Source organism: Chiloscyllium plagiosum, unplaced genomic scaffold (assembly GCF_037043375.1).
Source record: "Chiloscyllium plagiosum isolate Xiang-an unplaced genomic scaffold, Cpla_swu_hap1 HiC_scaffold_23, whole genome shotgun sequence".
NCBI classification, from domain to species: Eukaryota; Metazoa; Chordata; class Chondrichthyes; order Orectolobiformes; family Hemiscylliidae; genus Chiloscyllium; species Chiloscyllium plagiosum.
In genome coordinates this window covers 7,316,642-7,335,139 of record NW_028270161.1, presented here as the reverse complement: position 1 = coordinate 7,335,139, position 18,498 = coordinate 7,316,642, and the positions used below count along the sequence as shown (strand labels likewise).

General features: G+C 49.5%; 1 protein-coding gene across 2 annotated transcripts in view; it reads left to right on the top strand.

The window, feature by feature from the left end:
- The window catches only part of prkcq (protein kinase C, theta), a 328,186-nt gene that overhangs the window by 135,703 nt on the left and 173,985 nt on the right, over positions 1-18,498 (top strand). The window contains exon 1 of one of the 2 annotated variants that reach the window (XM_043714126.2): positions 17,504-17,554. The exons of the other annotated variant lie outside the window; for it this stretch is intronic. The gene's annotated coding sequence lies outside the window, so the exon portion shown is untranslated. Of the gene's footprint in view, positions 1-17,503; positions 17,555-18,498 lie in introns of those variants that run through there. 2 annotated transcript variants of the gene reach the window in all.

The window sequence follows — 18,498 nt, the reverse complement described above, 5'->3', positions numbered from 1 at the left end:
GGGGATCAGTGATCCATGTCAGTTGTGCTGGGGATCAGTGATCCAGGTCAATTTGCTGGGGATCAGTGATGCAGGATAGTGTGATAGAGATCAGTGATCCAGTTTAGTGTGCTGGGGATCAGTGATCCAGGATAGTGTGATAGAGATCAGTGATCCAGGTTAGTGTGCTGGGGATCAGTGATCCAGGATAGTGTGCTCGGGATCAGTGATCCAGGTTAGTGTCCTGGGGATCAGTGATCAGGATAGTGTGCTGGGGATCAGTGATCCAGGTCAGTGTGCTGGGGATCAGTGATCCATGTCAGTTGTGCTGGGGATCAGTGATCCAGGACAGTGTGCTGGGGATCAGTGATCCAGGACTGTGTGATAGAGATCAGTGATCCAGGACAGTGTGCTGGGGATCAGTGATCCAGATAGTGTGATAGAGATCAGTGATCCAGTTTAGTGTGCTGGGGATCAGTGATCCAGGATAGTGTGATAGAGATCAGTGATCCAGGTTAGTATGCTGGGGATCACTGATCCAGGATAGTGTGATAGAGATCAGCGATCCAGGACAGTGTGCTCGGGATCAGTGATCCAGGTTAGTGTCCTGGGGATCAGTGATACAGGATTGTGTGATAGAGATCAGTGATTCAGGACAGTGTGCTCGGGATCGGTGATCCTGGACAGTGTGCTGGTGATCAGTGATCCAGGACAGTGTGCTGGGGATCAGGGATACAGGAGAGTGTGCTCGTGATCAGTGATGCAGGATAGTGTGCTGGGGATTAGTGATCCATGTCAGTGTGCTCGGGATCAGTGATCCAGGTTAGTGTCCTGGGGATCAGTGATACAAGATAGTGTGATAGAGATCAGTGATTCAGGACAGTGTGCTCGGGATCGGTGATCCAGGACAGTGTGCTGGTGATCAGTGATCCAGGATAGTGTGCTGGGGATCAGTGATCCATGTCAGTTTGCTGGGGATCAGTGATCCATGTCAGTGTGCTGGAGATCAGTGATACAGGACAGTGTGCTGGGGATCAGTGATCCAGGTTAGTGTCCTGAGGATCAGTGATCCAGGATAGTGTGCTGGGGATCAGTGATCCAGGTCAGTGTGCTGGGGATCAGTGATCCATGTCAGTTGTGCTGGGGATCAGTGATCCAGGTCAGTTTGCTGGGGATCAGTGATCCAGGACTGTGTGATCGAGATCAGTGATCCAGGACAGTGTGCTGGGGATCAGTGATCCAGGATAGTGTGATAGAGATCAGTGATCCAGTTTAGTGTGCTGGGGATCAGTGATCCAGGATAGTGTGATAGAGATCAGTGATCCAGGTTAGTATGCTGGGGATCACTGATCCAGGATAGTGTGATAGAGATCAGCGATCCAGGACAGTGTGCTCGGGATCAGTGATCCAGGTTAGTGTCCTGGGGATCAGTGATACAGGATAGTGTGATAGAGATCAGTGATTCAGGACAGTGTGCTCGGGATCGGTGATCCTGGACAGTGTGCTGGTGATCAGTGATCCAGGACAGTGTGCTGGGGATCAGGGATACAGGAGAGTGTGCTCGTGATCAGTGATGCAGGATAGTGTGCTGGGGATTAGTGATCCATGTCAGTGTGCTCGGGATCAGTGATCCAGGTTAGTGTCCTGGGGATCAGTGATACAAGATAGTGTGATAGAGATCAGTGATTCAGGACAGTGTGCTCGGGATCGGTGATCCAGGACAGTGTGCTGGTGATCAGTGATCCAGGATAGTGTGCTGGGGATCAGTGATCCATGTCAGTTTGCTGGGGATCAGTGATCCATGTCAGTGTGCTGGAGATCAGTGATACAGGACAGTGTGCTGGGGATCAGTGATCCAGGTTAGTGTCCTGAGGATCAGTGATCCAGGATAGTGTGCTGGGGATCAGTGATCCAGGTCAGTGTGCTGGGGATCAGTGATCCATGTCAGTTGTGCTGGGGATCAGTGATCCAGGTCAGTTTGCTGGGGATCAGTGATCCAGGACTGTGTGATAGAGATCAGTGATCCAGGACAGTGTGCTGGGGATCAGTGATCCAGGATAGTGTGATAGAGATCAGTGATCCAGTTTAGTGTGCTGGGGATCAGTGATCCAGGATAGTGTGATAGAGATCAGTGATCCAGGTTAGTATGCTGGGGATCACTGATCCAGGAGAGTGTGATAGAGATCAGTGATCCAGGACAGTGTGCTGGGGATCGGTGATCCAGGTCAGTTTGCTGGGGATCAGTGATCCAGGTTAGTGTCCTGGGGATCAGTGATACAGGATCGTGTGATAGAGATCAGTGATTCAGGACAGTGTGCTCGGGATCGGTGATCCTGGACAGTGTGCTGGGGATCAGGGATACAGGAGAGTGTGCTGGTGATCAGTGATCCAGGATAGTGTGCTGGGGATTAGTGATCCATGTCAGTGTGCTCGGGATCAGTGATCCAGGTTAGTGTCCTGGGGATCAGTGAAACAAGATAGTGTGATAGAGATCAGTGATTCAGGACAGTGTGCTCGGGATCAGTGATCCATGTCAGTGTGCTGGGGATCAGTGATCCAGGATAGTGTGCTGGAGATCAGTGATACAGGACAGTGTGCTGGGGATCAGTGATCCAGGTTAGTGTCCTGAGGATCAGTGATCCAGGATAGTGTGCTGGGGATCAGTGATCCAGGTCAGTGTGCTGGGGATCAGTGATCCATGTCAGTTGTGCTGGGGATCAGTGATCCAGGTCAGTTTGCTGGGGATCAGTGATCCAGGACTGTGTGATAGAGATCAGTGATCCAGGACAGTGAGCTGGGGATCAGCGATCCAGGATAGTGTGCTGGGGAGCAGGGATACAGGAGAGTGTGCTGGTGTCACTGATCCAGGCCAGTGTGCTGGGGATCAGTGTTCCCAGATAGTGTGCTGGGGATTAGTCATCCAGGTTAGTGTGCTGGGGATCAGACATTCAAGACAGTATGCTGTGGATCAGTAATCCACATCAGTGTGCTTGGGATCACTGATCCAGGTCAGTGTGCTGGGGATCTGTGATCCAGGTCAGTGTGCTGGGGATCAGTGATCCAGGATAGTGTGCTGGTGTCACTCTTCCAGGTCAGTGTGCTGGGGATCAGTGATCCAGCTTAGTGTGCTAGGGATCAGTGATCCAGGACAGTGTGCTGGGGATCAGTGATCCAGGTCAGTTGTGCTGGGGATCAGTGATCCAGTTTAGTGTGCTGGGGATCAGTGATCCAGGATAGTGTGATAGAGATCAGTGATCCAGGTTAGTGTGCTGGGGATCGGTCATCCAGGATAGTGTGATAGAGATCAGTGATCCAGGTTAGTGTGCTCGGGATCAGTGATCCTGGATAGTGTGATGGAGATCAGTGGTCCAGGTTAGTGTGCTCGGGATCAGTGATCCAGGATAGCGTGATAGAGATCAGTGATCCAAGACAGTGTGCTCGGGATCAGTGATCCAGGTTAGTGTCCTGGGGATCAGTGATACAGGATAGTGTGATAGAGATCAGTGATTCAGGACAGTGTGCTCGGGATCGGTGATCCAGGACAGTGTGCTGGTGATCAGTGATCCAGGACAGTGTGCTGGGGATCAGGGATACAGGAGAGTGTGCTGGTGTCACTGATCCAGGCCAGTGTGCTGGGGATCAGTGTTCCCGGATAGTGTGCTGGGGATTAGTCATCCAGGTTAGTGTGCTGGGGATCAGACATTCAAGACAGTATGCTGTGGATCAGTAATCCACATCAGTGTGCTTGGGATCACTGATCCAGGTCAGTGTGCTGGGGATCTGTGATCCAGGTTAGTGTCCTGGGGATCAGTGATACAGGATAGTGTGATAGAGATCAGTGATTCAGGACAGTGTGCTGGGGATCAGTGATCCAGCTTAGTGTGCTAGGGATCAGTGATCCAGGACAGTGTGCTGGGGATCAGTGATCCAGGTCAGTTGTGCTGGGGATCAGTGATCCAGGTCAGTTGTGCTGGGGATCAGTGATCCAGTTTAGTGTGCTGGGGATCAGTGATCCAGGATAGTGTGATAGAGATCAGTGATCCAGGTTAGTGTGCTGGGGATCGGTCATCCAGGATAGTGTGATAGAGATCAGTGATCCAGGTTAGTGTGCTCGGGATCAGTGATCCTGGATAGTGTGATGGAGATCAGTGGTCCAGGTTAGTGTGCTCGGGATCAGTGATCCAGGATAGCGTGATAGAGATCAGTGATCCAAGACAGTGTGCTCGGGATCAGTGATCCAGGTTAGTGTCCTGGGGATCAGTGATACAGGATAGTGTGATAGAGATCAGTGATTCAGGACAGTGTGCTCGGGATCGGTGATCCAGGACAGTGTGCTGGTGATCAGTGATCCAGGACAGTGTGCTGGGGATCAGGGATACAGGAGAGTGTGCTGGTGTCACTGATCCAGGCCAGTGTGCTGGGGATCAGTGTTCCCGGATAGTGTGCTGGGGATTAGTCATCCAGGTTAGTGTGCTGGGGATCAGACATTCAAGACAGTATGCTGTGGATCAGTAATCCACATCAGTGTGCTTGGGATCACTGATCCAGGTCAGTGTGCTGGGGATCTGTGATCCAGGTTAGTGTCCTGGGGATCAGTGATACAGGATAGTGTGATAGAGATCAGTGATTCAGGACAGTGTGCTGGGGATCAGTGATCCAGCTTAGTGTGCTAGGGATCAGTGATCCAGGACAGTGTGCTGGGGATCAGTGATCCATGTCAGTTGTGCTGGGGATCAGTGATCCAGGTTAGTGTGTTGGGGATCAGTGATCCAGGATAGTGTGATAGAGATCAGTGATCCAGGTTAGTGTGCTGGGGATCAGTGATCCAGGATAGTGTGATAGAGATCAGTGATCCAGGACAGTGTGCTCGGGATCAGTGATCCAGGATATTGTGATAGAGATCAGTGATCCAGGACAGTGTGCTGGGGATCAGTGATCCAGGTCAGTGTGCTGGGGATGAGTGATCCAGGATAGTGTGATCGAGATCAGTGATCCAGGTTAGTGTGCTGGGGATCAGTGATCCAGGATAGTGTGATAGAGATCAGTGATCCAGGACAGTGTGCTGGGGATCAGTGATCCAGGATAGTGTGATAGAGATCAGTGATTCAGGACAGTGTGCTCGGGATCAGTGATCCATGTCAGTGTGCTGGGGATCAGTGATCCAGGATAGTGTGCTGGAGATCAGTGATACAGGACAGTGTGCTGGGGATCAGTGATCCAGGTTAGTGTCCTGAGGATCAGTGATCCAGGATAGTGTGCTGGGGATCAGTGATCCAGGTCAGTGTGCTGGGGATCAGTGATCCATGTCAGTTGTGCTGGGGATCAGTGATCCAGGTCAGTTTGCTGGGGATCAGTGATCCAGGACTGTGTGATAGAGATCAGTGATCCAGGACAGTGAGCTGGGGATCAGCGATCCAGGATAGTGTGCTGGGGAGCAGGGATACAGGAGAGTGTGCTGGTGTCACTGATCCAGGCCAGTGTGCTGGGGATCAGTGTTCCCGGATAGTGTGCTGGGGATTAGTCATCCAGGTTAGTGTGCTGGGGATCAGACATTCAAGACAGTATGCTGTGGATCAGTAATCCACATCAGTGTGCTTGGGATCACTGATCCAGGTCAGTGTGCTGGGGATCTGTGATCCAGGTCAGTGTGCTGGGGATCAGTGATCCAGGATAGTGTGCTGGTGTCACTCTTCCAGGTCAGTGTGCTGGGGATCAGTGATCCAGCTCAGTGTGCTGGGGATCAGTGATCCAGGACAGTGTGCTGGGGATCAGTGATCCAGGTCAGTTGTGCTGGGGATCAGTGATCCAGTTTAGTGTGCTGGGGATCAGTGATCCAGGATAGTGTGATAGAGATCAGTGATCCAGGTTAGTGTGCTGGGGATCGGTCATCCAGGATAGTGTGATAGAGATCAGTGATCCAGGTTAGTGTGCTCGGGATCAGTGATCCTGGATAGTGTGATGGAGATCAGTGGTCCAGGTTAGTGTGCTCGGGATCAGTGATCCAGGATAGCGTGATAGAGATCAGTGATCCAAGACAGTGTGCTCGGGATCAGTGATCCAGGTTAGTGTCCTGGGGATCAGTGATACAGGATAGTGTGATAGAGATCAGTGATTCAGGACAGTGTGCTCGGGATCGGTGATCCAGGACAGTGTGCTGGTGATCAGTGATCCAGGACAGTGTGCTGGGGATCAGGGATACAGGAGAGTGTGCTGGTGTCACTGATCCAGGCCAGTGTGCTGGGGATCAGTGTTCCCGGATAGTGTGCTGGGGATTAGTCATCCAGGTTAGTGTGCTGGGGATCAGACATTCAAGACAGTATGCTGTGGATCAGTAATCCACATCAGTGTGCTTGGGATCACTGATCCAGGTCAGTGTGCTGGGGATCTGTGATCCAGGTTAGTGTCCTGGGGATCAGTGATACAGGATAGTGTGCTGGTGTCACTCTTCCAGGTCAGTGTGCTGGGGTTCAGTGATCCAGCTTAGTGTGCTGGGGATCAGTGATCCAGGACAGTGTGCTGGGGATCAGTGATCCAGGTCAGTTGTGCTGGGGATCAGTGATCCAGGTTAGTGTGTTGGGGATCAGTGATCCAGGATAGTGTGATAGAGATCAGTGATCCAGGTTAGTGTGCTGGGGATCAGTGATCCAGGATAGTGTGATAGAGATCAGTGATCCAGGACAGTGTGCTCGGGATCAGTGATCCAGGATATTGTGATAGAGATCAGTGATCCAGGACAGTGTGCTGGGGATCAGTGATCCAGGTCAGTGTGCTGGGGATGAGTGATCCAGGATAGTGTGATCGAGATCAGTGATCCAGGTTAGTGTGCTGGGGATCAGTGATCCAGGATAGTGTGATAGAGATCAGTGATCCAGGACAGTGTGCTGGGGATCAGTGATCCAGGATAGTGTGATAGAGATCAGTGATCCAGGACAGTGTGCTGGGGATCGGTGATCCAGGTCAGTTTGCTGGGGATCAGTGATCCAGGACTGTGTGATAGAGATCAGTGATCCAGGATAGTGTGCTCGGGATCAGTGATCCAGGTTAGTGTCCTGAGGATCTGTGATCCAGGATAGTGTGCTGGGGATCAGTGATCCAGGTCAGTGTGCTGGGGATCAGTGATCCAGGTCAGTTTGCTGGGGATCAGTGATCCAGGACTGTGTGATAGAGATCAGTGATCCAGGACAGTGTGCTGGGGATCAGTGATCCAGGATAGTGTGATAGAGATCAGTGATCCAGGTCAGTGTGCTGGGGATCAGTGATCCATGTCAGTTGTGCTGGGGATCAGTGATCCAGGTCAGTTTGCTGGGGATCAGTGATCCAGGACTGTGTGATAGAGATCAGTGATCCAGGACAGTGTGCTGGGGATCAGTGATCCAGGATAGTGTGATAGAGATCAGTGATCCAGTTTAGTGTGCTGGGGATCAGTGATCCATGATAGTGTGATAGAGATCAGTGATCCAGGTTAGTGTGCTGGGGATCAGTGATCCAGGATAGTGTGCTCGGGATCAGTGATCCAGGTTAGTGTCCTAGGGATCAGTGATCCAGGATAGTGTGCTGGGGATCAGTGATCCAGGTCAGTGTACTGGGGGTCAGTGATCCATGTCAGTTGTGCTGGGGATCAGTGATCCAGGTCAGTTTGCTGGGGATCAGTGATCCAGGACTGTGTGATAGAGATCAGTGATCCAGGACAGTGTGCTGGGGATCAGTGATCCAGGATAGTGTGATAGAGATCAGTGATCCAGTTTAGTGTGCTGGGGATCAATGATCCAGGATAGTGTGATAGAGATCAGTGATCCAGGTTAGTATGCTGGGGATCACTGATCCAGGATAGTGTGATAGAGACCAGTGATCCAGGACAGTGTGCTCGGGATCAGTGATCCAGGTTAGTGTCCTGGGGATCAGTGATACAGGATAGTGTGATAGAGATCAGTGATTCAGGACAGTGTGCTCGGGATCGGTGATCCTGGACAGTGTGCTGGTGATCAGTGATCCAGGACAGTGTGCTGGGGATCAGGGATACAGGAGAGTGTGCTGGTGATCAGTGATCCAGGATAGTGTGATAGCGATCAGTGATCCAGGTTAGTGTGCTGGGGATCAGTGATCCAGGATAGTGTGCTCGGGATCAGTGATCCAGGTTAGTGTCCTGGGGATCAGTGATCCAGGATAGTGTGCTGGGGAACAGTGATCCAGGTCAGTGTACTGGGGATCAGTGATCCATGTCAGTTGTGCTGGGGATCAGTGATCCAGGTCAGTTTGCTGGGGATCAGTGATCCAGGACTGTGTGATAGAGATCAGTGATCCAGGACAGTGTGCTGGGGATCAGTGATCCAGGATAGTGTGCTGGTGTCACTCTTCCAGGTCAGTGTGCTGGGGATCAGTGATCCAGCTTAGTGTGCTAGGGATCAGTGATCCAGGACAGTGTGCTGGGGATCAGTGATCCAGGTCAGTTGTGCTGGGGATCAGTGATCCAGGTTAGTGTGTTGGGGATCAGTGATCCAGGATAGTGTGATAGAGATCAGTGATCCAGGTTAGTGTGCTGGGGATCAGTGATCCAGGATAGTGTGATAGAGATCAGTGATCCAGGACAGTGTGCTCGGGATCAGTGATCCAGGATATTGTGATAGAGATCAGTGATCCAGGACAGTGTGCTGGGGATCAGTGATCCAGGTCAGTGTGCTGGGGATGAGTGATCCAGGATAGTGTGATCGAGATCAGTGATCCAGGTTAGTGTGCTGGGGATCAGTGATCCAGGATAGTGTGATAGAGATCAGTGATCCAGGACAGTGTGCTGGGGATCAGTGATCCAGGATAGTGTGATAGAGATCAGTGATCCAGGACAGTGTGCTGGGGATCGGTGATCCAGGTCAGTTTGCTGGGGATCAGTGATCCAGGACTGTGTGATAGAGATCAGTGATGAGTTGAAACTTTATTGCTGGAACAGCACAGCAGGTCAGGCAGCATCCAGGGAACAGGAGATTCGACGTTTCGGGCACAGGCCCTTCTTCAGGAATGAGCAGAGAGATCAGTGATCCAGGATAGTGTGCTCGGGATCAGTGATCCAGGTTAGTGTCCTGAGGATCTGTGATCCAGGATAGTGTGCTGGGGATCAGTGATCCAGGTCAGTGTGCTGGGGATCAGTGATCCAGGTCAGTTTGCTGGGGATCAGTGATCCAGGACTGTGTGATAGAGATCAGTGATCCAGGACAATGTGCTGGGGATCAGTGATCCAGGATAGTGTGATAGAGATCAGTGATCCAGGTCAGTGTGCTGGGGATCAGTGATCCATGTCAGTTGTGCTGGGGATCAGTGATCCAGGTCAGTTTGCTGGGGATCAGTGATCCAGGACTGTGTGATAGAGATCAGTGATCCAGGACAGTGTGCTGGGGATCAGTGATCCAGGATAGTGTGATAGAGATCAGTGATCCAGTTTAGTGTGCTGGGGATCAGTGATCCATGATAGTGTGATAGAGATCAGTGATCCAGGTTAGTGTGCTGGGGATCAGTGATCCAGGATAGTGTGCTCGGGATCAGTGATCCAGGTTAGTGTCCTAGGGATCAGTGATCCAGGATAGTGTGCTGGGGATCAGTGATCCAGGTCAGTGTACTGGGGATCAGTGATCCATGTCAGTTGTGCTGGGGATCAGTGATCCAGGTCAGTTTGCTGGGGATCAGTGATCCAGGACTGTGTGATAGAGATCAGTGATCCAGGACAGTGTGCTGGGGATCAGTGATCCAGGATAGTGTGATAGAGATCAGTGATCCAGTTTAGTGTGCTGGGGATCAATGATCCAGGATAGTGTGATAGAGATCAGTGATCCAGGTTAGTATGCTGGGGATCACTGATCCAGGATAGTGTGATAGAGACCAGTGATCCAGGACAGTGTGCTGGGGATCAGTGATCCAGGTTAGTGTGTTGGGGATCAGTGATCCAGGATAGTGTGATAGAGATCAGTGATTCAGGACAGTGTGCTCGGGATCGGTGATCCTGGACAGTGTGCTGGTGATCAGTGATCCAGGACAGTGTGCTGGGGATCAGGGATACAGGAGAGTGTGCTGGTGATCAGTGATCCAGGATAGTGTGATAGCGATCAGTGATCCAGGTTAGTGTGCTGGGGATCAGTGATCCAGGATAGTGTGCTTGGGATCAGTGATCCAGGTTAGTGTCCTGGGGATCAGTGATCCAGGATAGTGTGCTGGGGATCAGTGATCCAGGTCAGTGTACTGGGGATCAGTGATCCATGTCAGTTGTGCTGGGGATCAGTGATCCAGGTCAGTTTGCTGGGGATCAGTGATCCAGGACTGTGTGATAGAGATCAGTGATCCAGGACAGTGTGCTGGGGATCAGTGATCCAGGATAGTGTGATAGAGATCAGTGATCCAGTTTAGTGTGCTGGGGATCAATGATCCAGGATAGTGTGATAGAGATCAGTGATCCAGGTTAGTATGCTGGGGATCACTGATCCAGGATAGTGTGATAGAGACCAGTGATCCAGGACAGTGTGCTCGGGATCAGTGATCCAGGTTAGTGTCCTGGGGATCAGTGATACAGGATAGTGTGATAGAGATCAGTGATTCAGGACAGTGTGCTCGGGATCGGTGATCCTGGACAGTGTTCTGGTGATCAGTGATCCAGGACAGTGTGCTGGGGATCAGGGATACAGGAGAGTGTGCTGGTGATCAGTGATCCAGGATAGTGTGCTGGGGATTAGTGATCCATGTCAGTGTGCTCGGGATCAGTGATCCAGGTTCGTGTCCTGGGGATCAGTGATACAAGATAGTGTGATAGAGATCAGTGATTCAGGACAGTGTGCTCGGGATCGGTGATCCAGGACAGTGTGCTGGTGATCAGTGATCCAGGATAGTGTGATGTGGATCAGTGGTCCAGGATAGTGTGATAGAGATCAGTGATCCAGAACAGTGTGTTCGGGATCAATAATCCAGGTTAGTGTGCTGGGGATCAGTGATCTAGGATAGTGTGATAGAGATCAGTGATCCAGGTCAGTGTGCTGGGGATCTGTGATCCAGGTCAGTGTGCTGGGGATCTGTGATCCAGGTCAGTGTGCTGGGGATCAGTGATCCAGGATAGTGTGCTGGTGTCACTCTTCCAGGTCAGTGTGCTGGGGATCAGTGATCCAGCTTTGTGTGCTGGGGATCAGTGATCCAGGACAGTGTGCTGGGGATCAGTGATCCAGGATAGTGTGATAGAGATCAGTGATCCAGGTTAGTGTGCTGGGGATCAGTGATCCAGGATAGTGTGATAGATATCAGTGATCCAGGTCAGTGTGCTGGGGATCAGTGATCCCGGACAGTGTGCTTGGAATCTGTGATCCAGATTAATATCCTGGGGATCAGTGATCCAGGTTAGTGTGATAGCGATCAGTGATCCAGGACAGTGTGCTCCGGATCCGTGTTCCAGGTTAGTGTGATGGGGATCAGTGATCCAGGCCAGTGTGCTGGGGATCAGTGATCCAGGTTAGTGTGCTGGGGATCAGTGATCCAGGTTAGTGTGCTGGGGATCAGTAATCCAGGTCAGTGTGCTGGGGATCAGTGATCCAAGCCAATGTGCTGGGTATCAGTGATCCAGGTCAGTGTGCTGGGTATCAGTGATCCAGGTTCGTGTGCTGGGGATCTGTAATCCAGGTTAGTGTGCTGGGGATCAGTGATCCAGGATAGTGTCCTGGGGATCAGTGATACAAGATAGTGTGATAGAGATCAGTGATCCAGGTTAGTGTGCTGGGGATCAGTGATCCAGGATAGTGTGATAGAGATCAGTGATCCAGGACAGTGTGCTCGGGATCAGTGATCCAGGATAGTGTGATAGAGATCAGTGATCCAGTTTAGTGTGCTGGGGATCAGTGATCCAGGATAGTGTGCTGGGGATCAGTGATCCAGGTCAGTGTGATGGGGATCAGTGATCCAGGATAGTGTGATAGAGATCAGTGATCCAGTTTAGTGTGCTGGGGATCAGTGATCCAGGATAGTGTGATAGAGATCAGTGATCCAGGACAGTGTGCTCGGGATCAGTGATCCAGGTTAGTGTCCTGAGGATCAGTGATCCAGGATAGTGTGATAGAGATCAGTGATCCAGAACAGTGTGTTCGGGATCAATAATCCAGGTTAGTGTGCTGGGGATCAGTGATCTAGGTCAGTGTGATGGGGATCAGTGATCCAGGATAGTGTGATAGAGATCAGTGATCCAGTTTAGTGTGCTGGGGATCAGTGATCCAGGATAGTGTGATAGCGATCAGTGATCCAGGACAGTGTGCTCCGGATCTGTGTTCCAGGTTAGTGTGATGGGGATCAGTGGTCCAGGATAGTGTGATAGAGATCAGTGATCCAGGACAGTGTGCTGGTGATCAATGATCCAGGTTAGTGTGCTGGGGATCTGTGTTCAGGATAGTGTGCTGGGGATCAGTGATCCAGGTCAGTTGTGCTGGTGATCAGTGATCCAGGTCAGTGTGCTGGGGATCAGTAATCCAGGTCAGTGTGCTGGGGATCAGTGATCCAAGCCAATGTGCTCGGGATCAGTGATCCAGGTTAGTGTGCTGGGGATCAGTAATCCAAGCCAATGTGCTGGGTATCAGTGATCCAAGCCAATGTGCTGGGGATCAGTGATCCAAGCCAATGTGCTGGGGATCAGTGATCAGGATAGTGTGCTGGGGATCAGTGATCCTGGTCAGTGTACTGGGGGTACACATTCAAAACTCACCACAACAGCTCGTGGAATTTAAGTTCAGTTAATTAGTTAATGTTTCTTTTTTAAATCTGGAATTGAAAATGTACATCTGTAATAATGAGTCTCTAAGTTATCATCATTTGTTCTTATAAGATATCGAAGGCTCCAATATCCTTACTTGATCTGTCTCCAGTTCCCTGGCAATATGTTTGATTGTTAGCTACTTTCCAGAGCAATTAACGATGGGCACGAAATGTTGCAATGTTCATCTGGCCCGTGAGGAGTTGGCCACTTGGTGGTTTGCAGTGCAGAGTGATGCCAATAGCATGGGTTCAATTCCCACAATGGCTGAGGTTACCCTGAAGCACTCTCCTCTCACCTGAGGAGTGGTGACCCTCAGGTTAAGTCACCACCAGTGCTCTCTCTCTCTCTCTCTCTCTCTCTAATGTGGTCGGACTATTCTTTTGCTTTTTACAGCTGGGAATTAATTTTAAACCACTTGAAGCACCTTGTGTCAATCGGTGAATTTACCAAGCTGCCAATATGTCTTCTCAAACAATACTGTTATACTGGGAGAAAGTGAGGACTGCAGATGCTGGAGATCAGTGTCGGAAAGTGTGGCGCTGGAAAAGCACAGCAGGTCAGGCAGCATCCAAGGAGCAGGAGAGTCGACGTTTCGAGCAAAAGCCCTTCATCAGTTTTATTGATAGGTACAGGACTCCAGGACATGTGCAGAATTTCTGCTCAGTGATCAGTGCATACTGAATGTGAGTACATCAAGTGTTCTGTTCGTGCTACAGAAATATTTAACTTTGAGTGCAATACCTTTGTGGTCACAATGCTGGACCTCCCAGTCAGAGTTCACAGGTCCCGCACCACATTTAAAAATTGAATCCAATATGTATTTTTTTTATCCTGTTTCAGGAGTGAGTTAAAGCCCAACTGATTCCCTAGAGTAGAGAAAATGTGTGTTTCCCAATTTGCTCTGAGCTACCTGTAATTCCATCACCACACAGCATGGCAGGCTATTAGTGCCCTCACATCCAACAGAGAGAGGCAACAAACCCTGCCTTGTCGGGCAATGGTAACTCGGTGGTTAGCACTGCTGCCTCACAGCGCCAGGGACCCGGGTTTGATTCCACCTTCGGGTGACTGTGTGGAATTTGCACATTCTCCCCGTGTCTGGGTGTTCCGGTTTCCTCCCACAATCCAAAGATGTGCAGGTTAGGTGAATTGGCTGTGGAAAATTGCCCATAGTGTTCAGGGAGGTGCAGGCTCAGGTAGTGGAGGTGGGTCTCTATGGGACGCTGTTCAGAAGGTCAGTGTGGACTCGGTGGGCCGAATGGCCTGCTTCCACACTGTAGTGATTCCACAAAATCACACAACTGCAAGGATCACAACCTCCTGGGGACTCTCTGACATCTGCCCACCACCCCAAATTTTAATTAACTTAGACCCTGCATCCAGCCACCATCCACCAACCTGCACTTTAATGTGAAGAGCCATTTCACACAGAGAGACATATGAAAAGTGGACCACAAGGAGGAAATGCGAGGCAAGCAAAGTTTGGTCAAAGAGATGGGTCTGGAATACAGTATTTTGAAGTGATAGTGCAGCAGCACCTTCCATCAGTGCAAATGTGATCACACAACACAGCAGCAGGGAAAAGACTCCATGAGTTGGAAGGCAGGAACTATACACTGTATTTAGCCCATGGCTGGTTCATGGTGGATCTTGCTTTTTGCATACACTTTCTTTGTTAGCTGTAACTTTGTATTCCTTGCTCTGTTCAGTCACCCTATCATCTTTGTGTTACTATTGTATGTTATGATCTTCTGCACATTACACTAAACATTTCACTGTGCTTAGGTACATGTGACAATAATAAACCAAATCAAAATTCTCTGCCTGAACAAATCCATTAGGTCCACAAGTCAGTTAAGACCTTCTGCTGGATATGGGCTGGGGGTATCAGGAGAAGACTCTGAGCTGGTAAAACTTCATATTTTGGATACAATTCAAGAGATGTTCACCCTGGATCCTTCACTTTGATCCCAGATATCAGTAAAAGAACACATCAGTGGGTGCTTGGGGTAGTGCTCCTACCTCAGTGTGAGAAGGCTTTAAGTCCTTCCTATTCTGGAGTGTGCCAAGACAGGTTTGTGTTCAAGGTTCCCGATGTGGTTTGCAGCTCACTGTCAGTGTTCTGAACTTCAGGCCAGGTGAGAGTCCCAGCAGGGTGCTGTATATTTGTTCAGAGATGTCATTACACACCTCAGGAGCAGGTGGGACTTGACCCTGAGTCTCCTGACCCAGAGGTGGGGGCATTAACGCTGGTCCCTGAAAAGCTTCCAGCACTGAACTATACCTGAACAGGTTAATAACTGGTGGATTGCTACTGATATGCTGTCAGTTGTGTAAGATGAGATTAGATTCCCTATAGTGTGGAAACAGGCCCTTCGGCCCAACCAGTCCACACCGACCCTCCGCAAGGGTAACTCACCCAGACCCATTTCCCTCTGACGAATGCGCCTAACACTATGGGTAATTTAGCATGGCCAATTCACCTGACCCGCACATCTTTGGAGTGTGGGAGGAAACCGGAGCACCCAGAGGAAACCCACGCAGACACGGGGAGAATGTGCAAACTCCACACAGAGAGTCACCTGAGGCTGGAATCAAACCTGGGACCCTGGTACTGTGGATAACCACTGAGCCACCGTGCCGTATAGGTATGACTTATCATGTGAGATTCTGAGTGATGGGCCTGAATATGGTAGGTCTAACAAACAATGAATGGCTGAGAATCCTGTGATTGTATTCAGTAGAGTTTAGAAGGTTGAGGGAAGATCTAATAGAAACTTACAAGGTAATGCATGGCTTAGAAAGGGTGGACGGTGGGAATTTGTTTCCGTCAGGCAGGGAGACTAGGGCCCATGGGCACAGCCTTAGAATTAGAGGGGGTCAATTTAGAACAGCAATGAGGAGACATTTCTTCAGCCAGAGAGTGGTGGGCATGTGGAATTTATTGCCATGAGCGCAGTGGAGGCCGGGACGTTAAATGTCTTCAAGGCAGAGATTGATAAATTCTTAATCTCGCAAGGAATTAAGGGATACAGGGAGAGTGCGGGTAAGTGGAGTTGAAATGCCCATCAGCCATGATTAAATGGCAGAGTGGACTCGATGGGCCGAATGGCCTTACTTCAACTCCTATTTCTTCTGGTCTTATAATTTCATTGGGTGAAAACCTATCTCCCACCCCCACCCTCAATCCCACATTATCACTTCTCTTACCCAGTATTTTCTGTAAACTAAGTAACAATGTCATTAAAGGTAAGATGGGAGGATTGGGGTTGCACCTACCCGTGCCTTTTCTGTGCAGCATGTGCAGTAGTTACCCTGGAAAGTTACCTGAGATGGAGCTGGTACTCTCTTGTGGGATACAGCAGCTCCTGAAATCAGGGAAGGAAACTGAAAGATACTCACCCCAAGTGTTTACTGATGAGCGGCTTGAGCTTTCATGGTGTGGAGCTGACTATATACGCGGGGCTCAGACCTCATTTCCCCTTCTGACTTATCACTTCCAACATTCAGGCTGATGACCATCTGTCTCAATCCAGTTTCACCCCAAATGCCCGAACCTTCCACCGGGTGAGCTTCTGTTCAAACAGCGGAAAATAAAGACACACTTTCTGAGTGACAAACTAAGGTCACATTTTCCAATCACAGGTTTTCAGCTACAGCCGAAGTTTCCGATTTTATCAAAACCACGCGCTGTAACCCCATTCCTTTTTAAATATGCAAAGCGATACTAAACGTTATGCAGATAATCGCGGGGAATCTCCAGAAACTGGGATGCCTTTAGCTGATGGATATTTCAAATCTTAGTCAATTTTTCTTCTAAAATCCACCCAGCATTGACTCTGTGAGAATGAAAAAAAATAGCAGCTCAGCAGCTGACGCGAGTATTTCTGTCTGGTGAGTGAACGTGTTATTTTAAAGGTATATTCATAGGACAGTGGTTTCAATGTTAACAACTATGGTCGAGACGGGAGTGTAACTATCCTTCCTGACTTTTTTTCCTCTTGAATCAGGAACATTAAGTAAATCTATTTCCCACTGTTGAGATTCACCAGCTGTCAATAAATCAGGACTGGGCTTGTATTATGTACTTTTTTAGGGCGGCTCATTCACTTTTCAAAGTGTATCCACCTCCCCCGCTGAAATGTATTGTTTGATTTATTTCACTCTCCCCCTTGCAGTGTGTGTGGGGGTAGGGGGTGGGGGCGTGTTATGTGTTTTGTCGACCGCATATATTCCATTCAAACAACTCGCTTACAAAACTCACTCCTCCACACTCCTCCACGTCTCAAACTGTGCCACCGAGTTTGAGATAATTCGGTCCCGGGAACTGCCCCAATCATTACGTGGAAAACGGTATTTATCTGCGTGTAACATTTGGAGTCTACCCTCGTTTACTGGTTGAGGGAATCCCATTTTTCCTTTCAGCTGTAGGGAAGGGGAAATTGCAGCGTGAGGTGTTCAGGCAAAATTGAGATGTTGCTGGGTAGTTTCTGTCAGATGACATTACGTGACAGAGACAGAGAGTTCGCTGTGCGTGTCTCGGTGTCGATTTCAAACCAGTTGCCAAGTGAAAGTAACAGCCTCCCTTTTGACTGACATTCTCTTGTCCAATTAAACATAGCCCCTGGTTTTCCTCCGCCCACATAGTGTTTGAGAGACCAATCAGTATCGCCTATGGGTGGGGTTTCTGCTCTTGGCTACATTCCTGATCAGACACATGTCTTTGTCACATTTGACTGGTTTACAACTCAATACTCAGTGCATTCTCTGCAGATCTCCACAAGTGGCACCTCAACCGCCTCTCTCCTTTCACTGGTGAGTCTCCCCACCAGAATTTGTCGTTTAAAGACTGTTTTTTTTTGCTGCCACTAGATCTGTTCTTGAAAATTCTCCACTTATAATTTATTGTCGTTGTTTAAAGATTACTTTCTGAAGATCAGGCACACCAGACTCAAATTATTTTTTTCTGCATTGACGCTGTCAGACCTGCTGAGTTTATTTCAAGCATCCGCAGTATTTTTGTCTTTACTAAGGTTTATTTCTGCTGGAGCGAGAGTTAATCTACTTTAAGGGAAGAGTTTGTTTTCCTTAAAGAAGCACAAATCTAGACTTTAAAAATGTATTCCCCCCCCCCCCCCAGCCGTGAGATGATATGCTAAACTCTGGATTGTTTCCCATTCCCATTGATGTGCGTGTGATTGGGATCCGTTCTGCACTAGTTCAGAAGCCTGCTACAATCTGGGAAGTAATCGCTGTGACATTCCGAGTATTCACAGAATGATGCTGAGAGTGAAGCAGATGCTGACGATGTATATTCCAGTCCCGGGTAACAAAGCATGGACTTGTGTGTGTTCCTGAACTTCATCCCCTTTTGTTGCCATGAGGGGGAAAGTACAGCAGTCTCCTTCTGGGTCTGCAAGCTCCTTATTTCTTTGACGGCAGAATCATGTTTGTTAAGCAACCGGACGTCAGAGGTTTCCTTTGTCTGGATTGTGTTCTGTAAAATTCCTGATGCGGTTGCAATGGAACCACCTTAATGACATCTGTGAGCAGTCAGTGAGAACCCGTCCTGCTACTCCTTACAATGGACTGGCCGACAAAGTGTTCGCCCCAAACTTAGTGTTGTTGTTGATTCCACATTCATACCATAAATACCCCCCCATTTAATTCGTGCATGGTCACAGGACAGCTTTTGTGGCACAGTGATAGTGTCCCTGCCTCTGAGCCAGGTGGTCTGGGTTCAACTCCCACCTACTCCC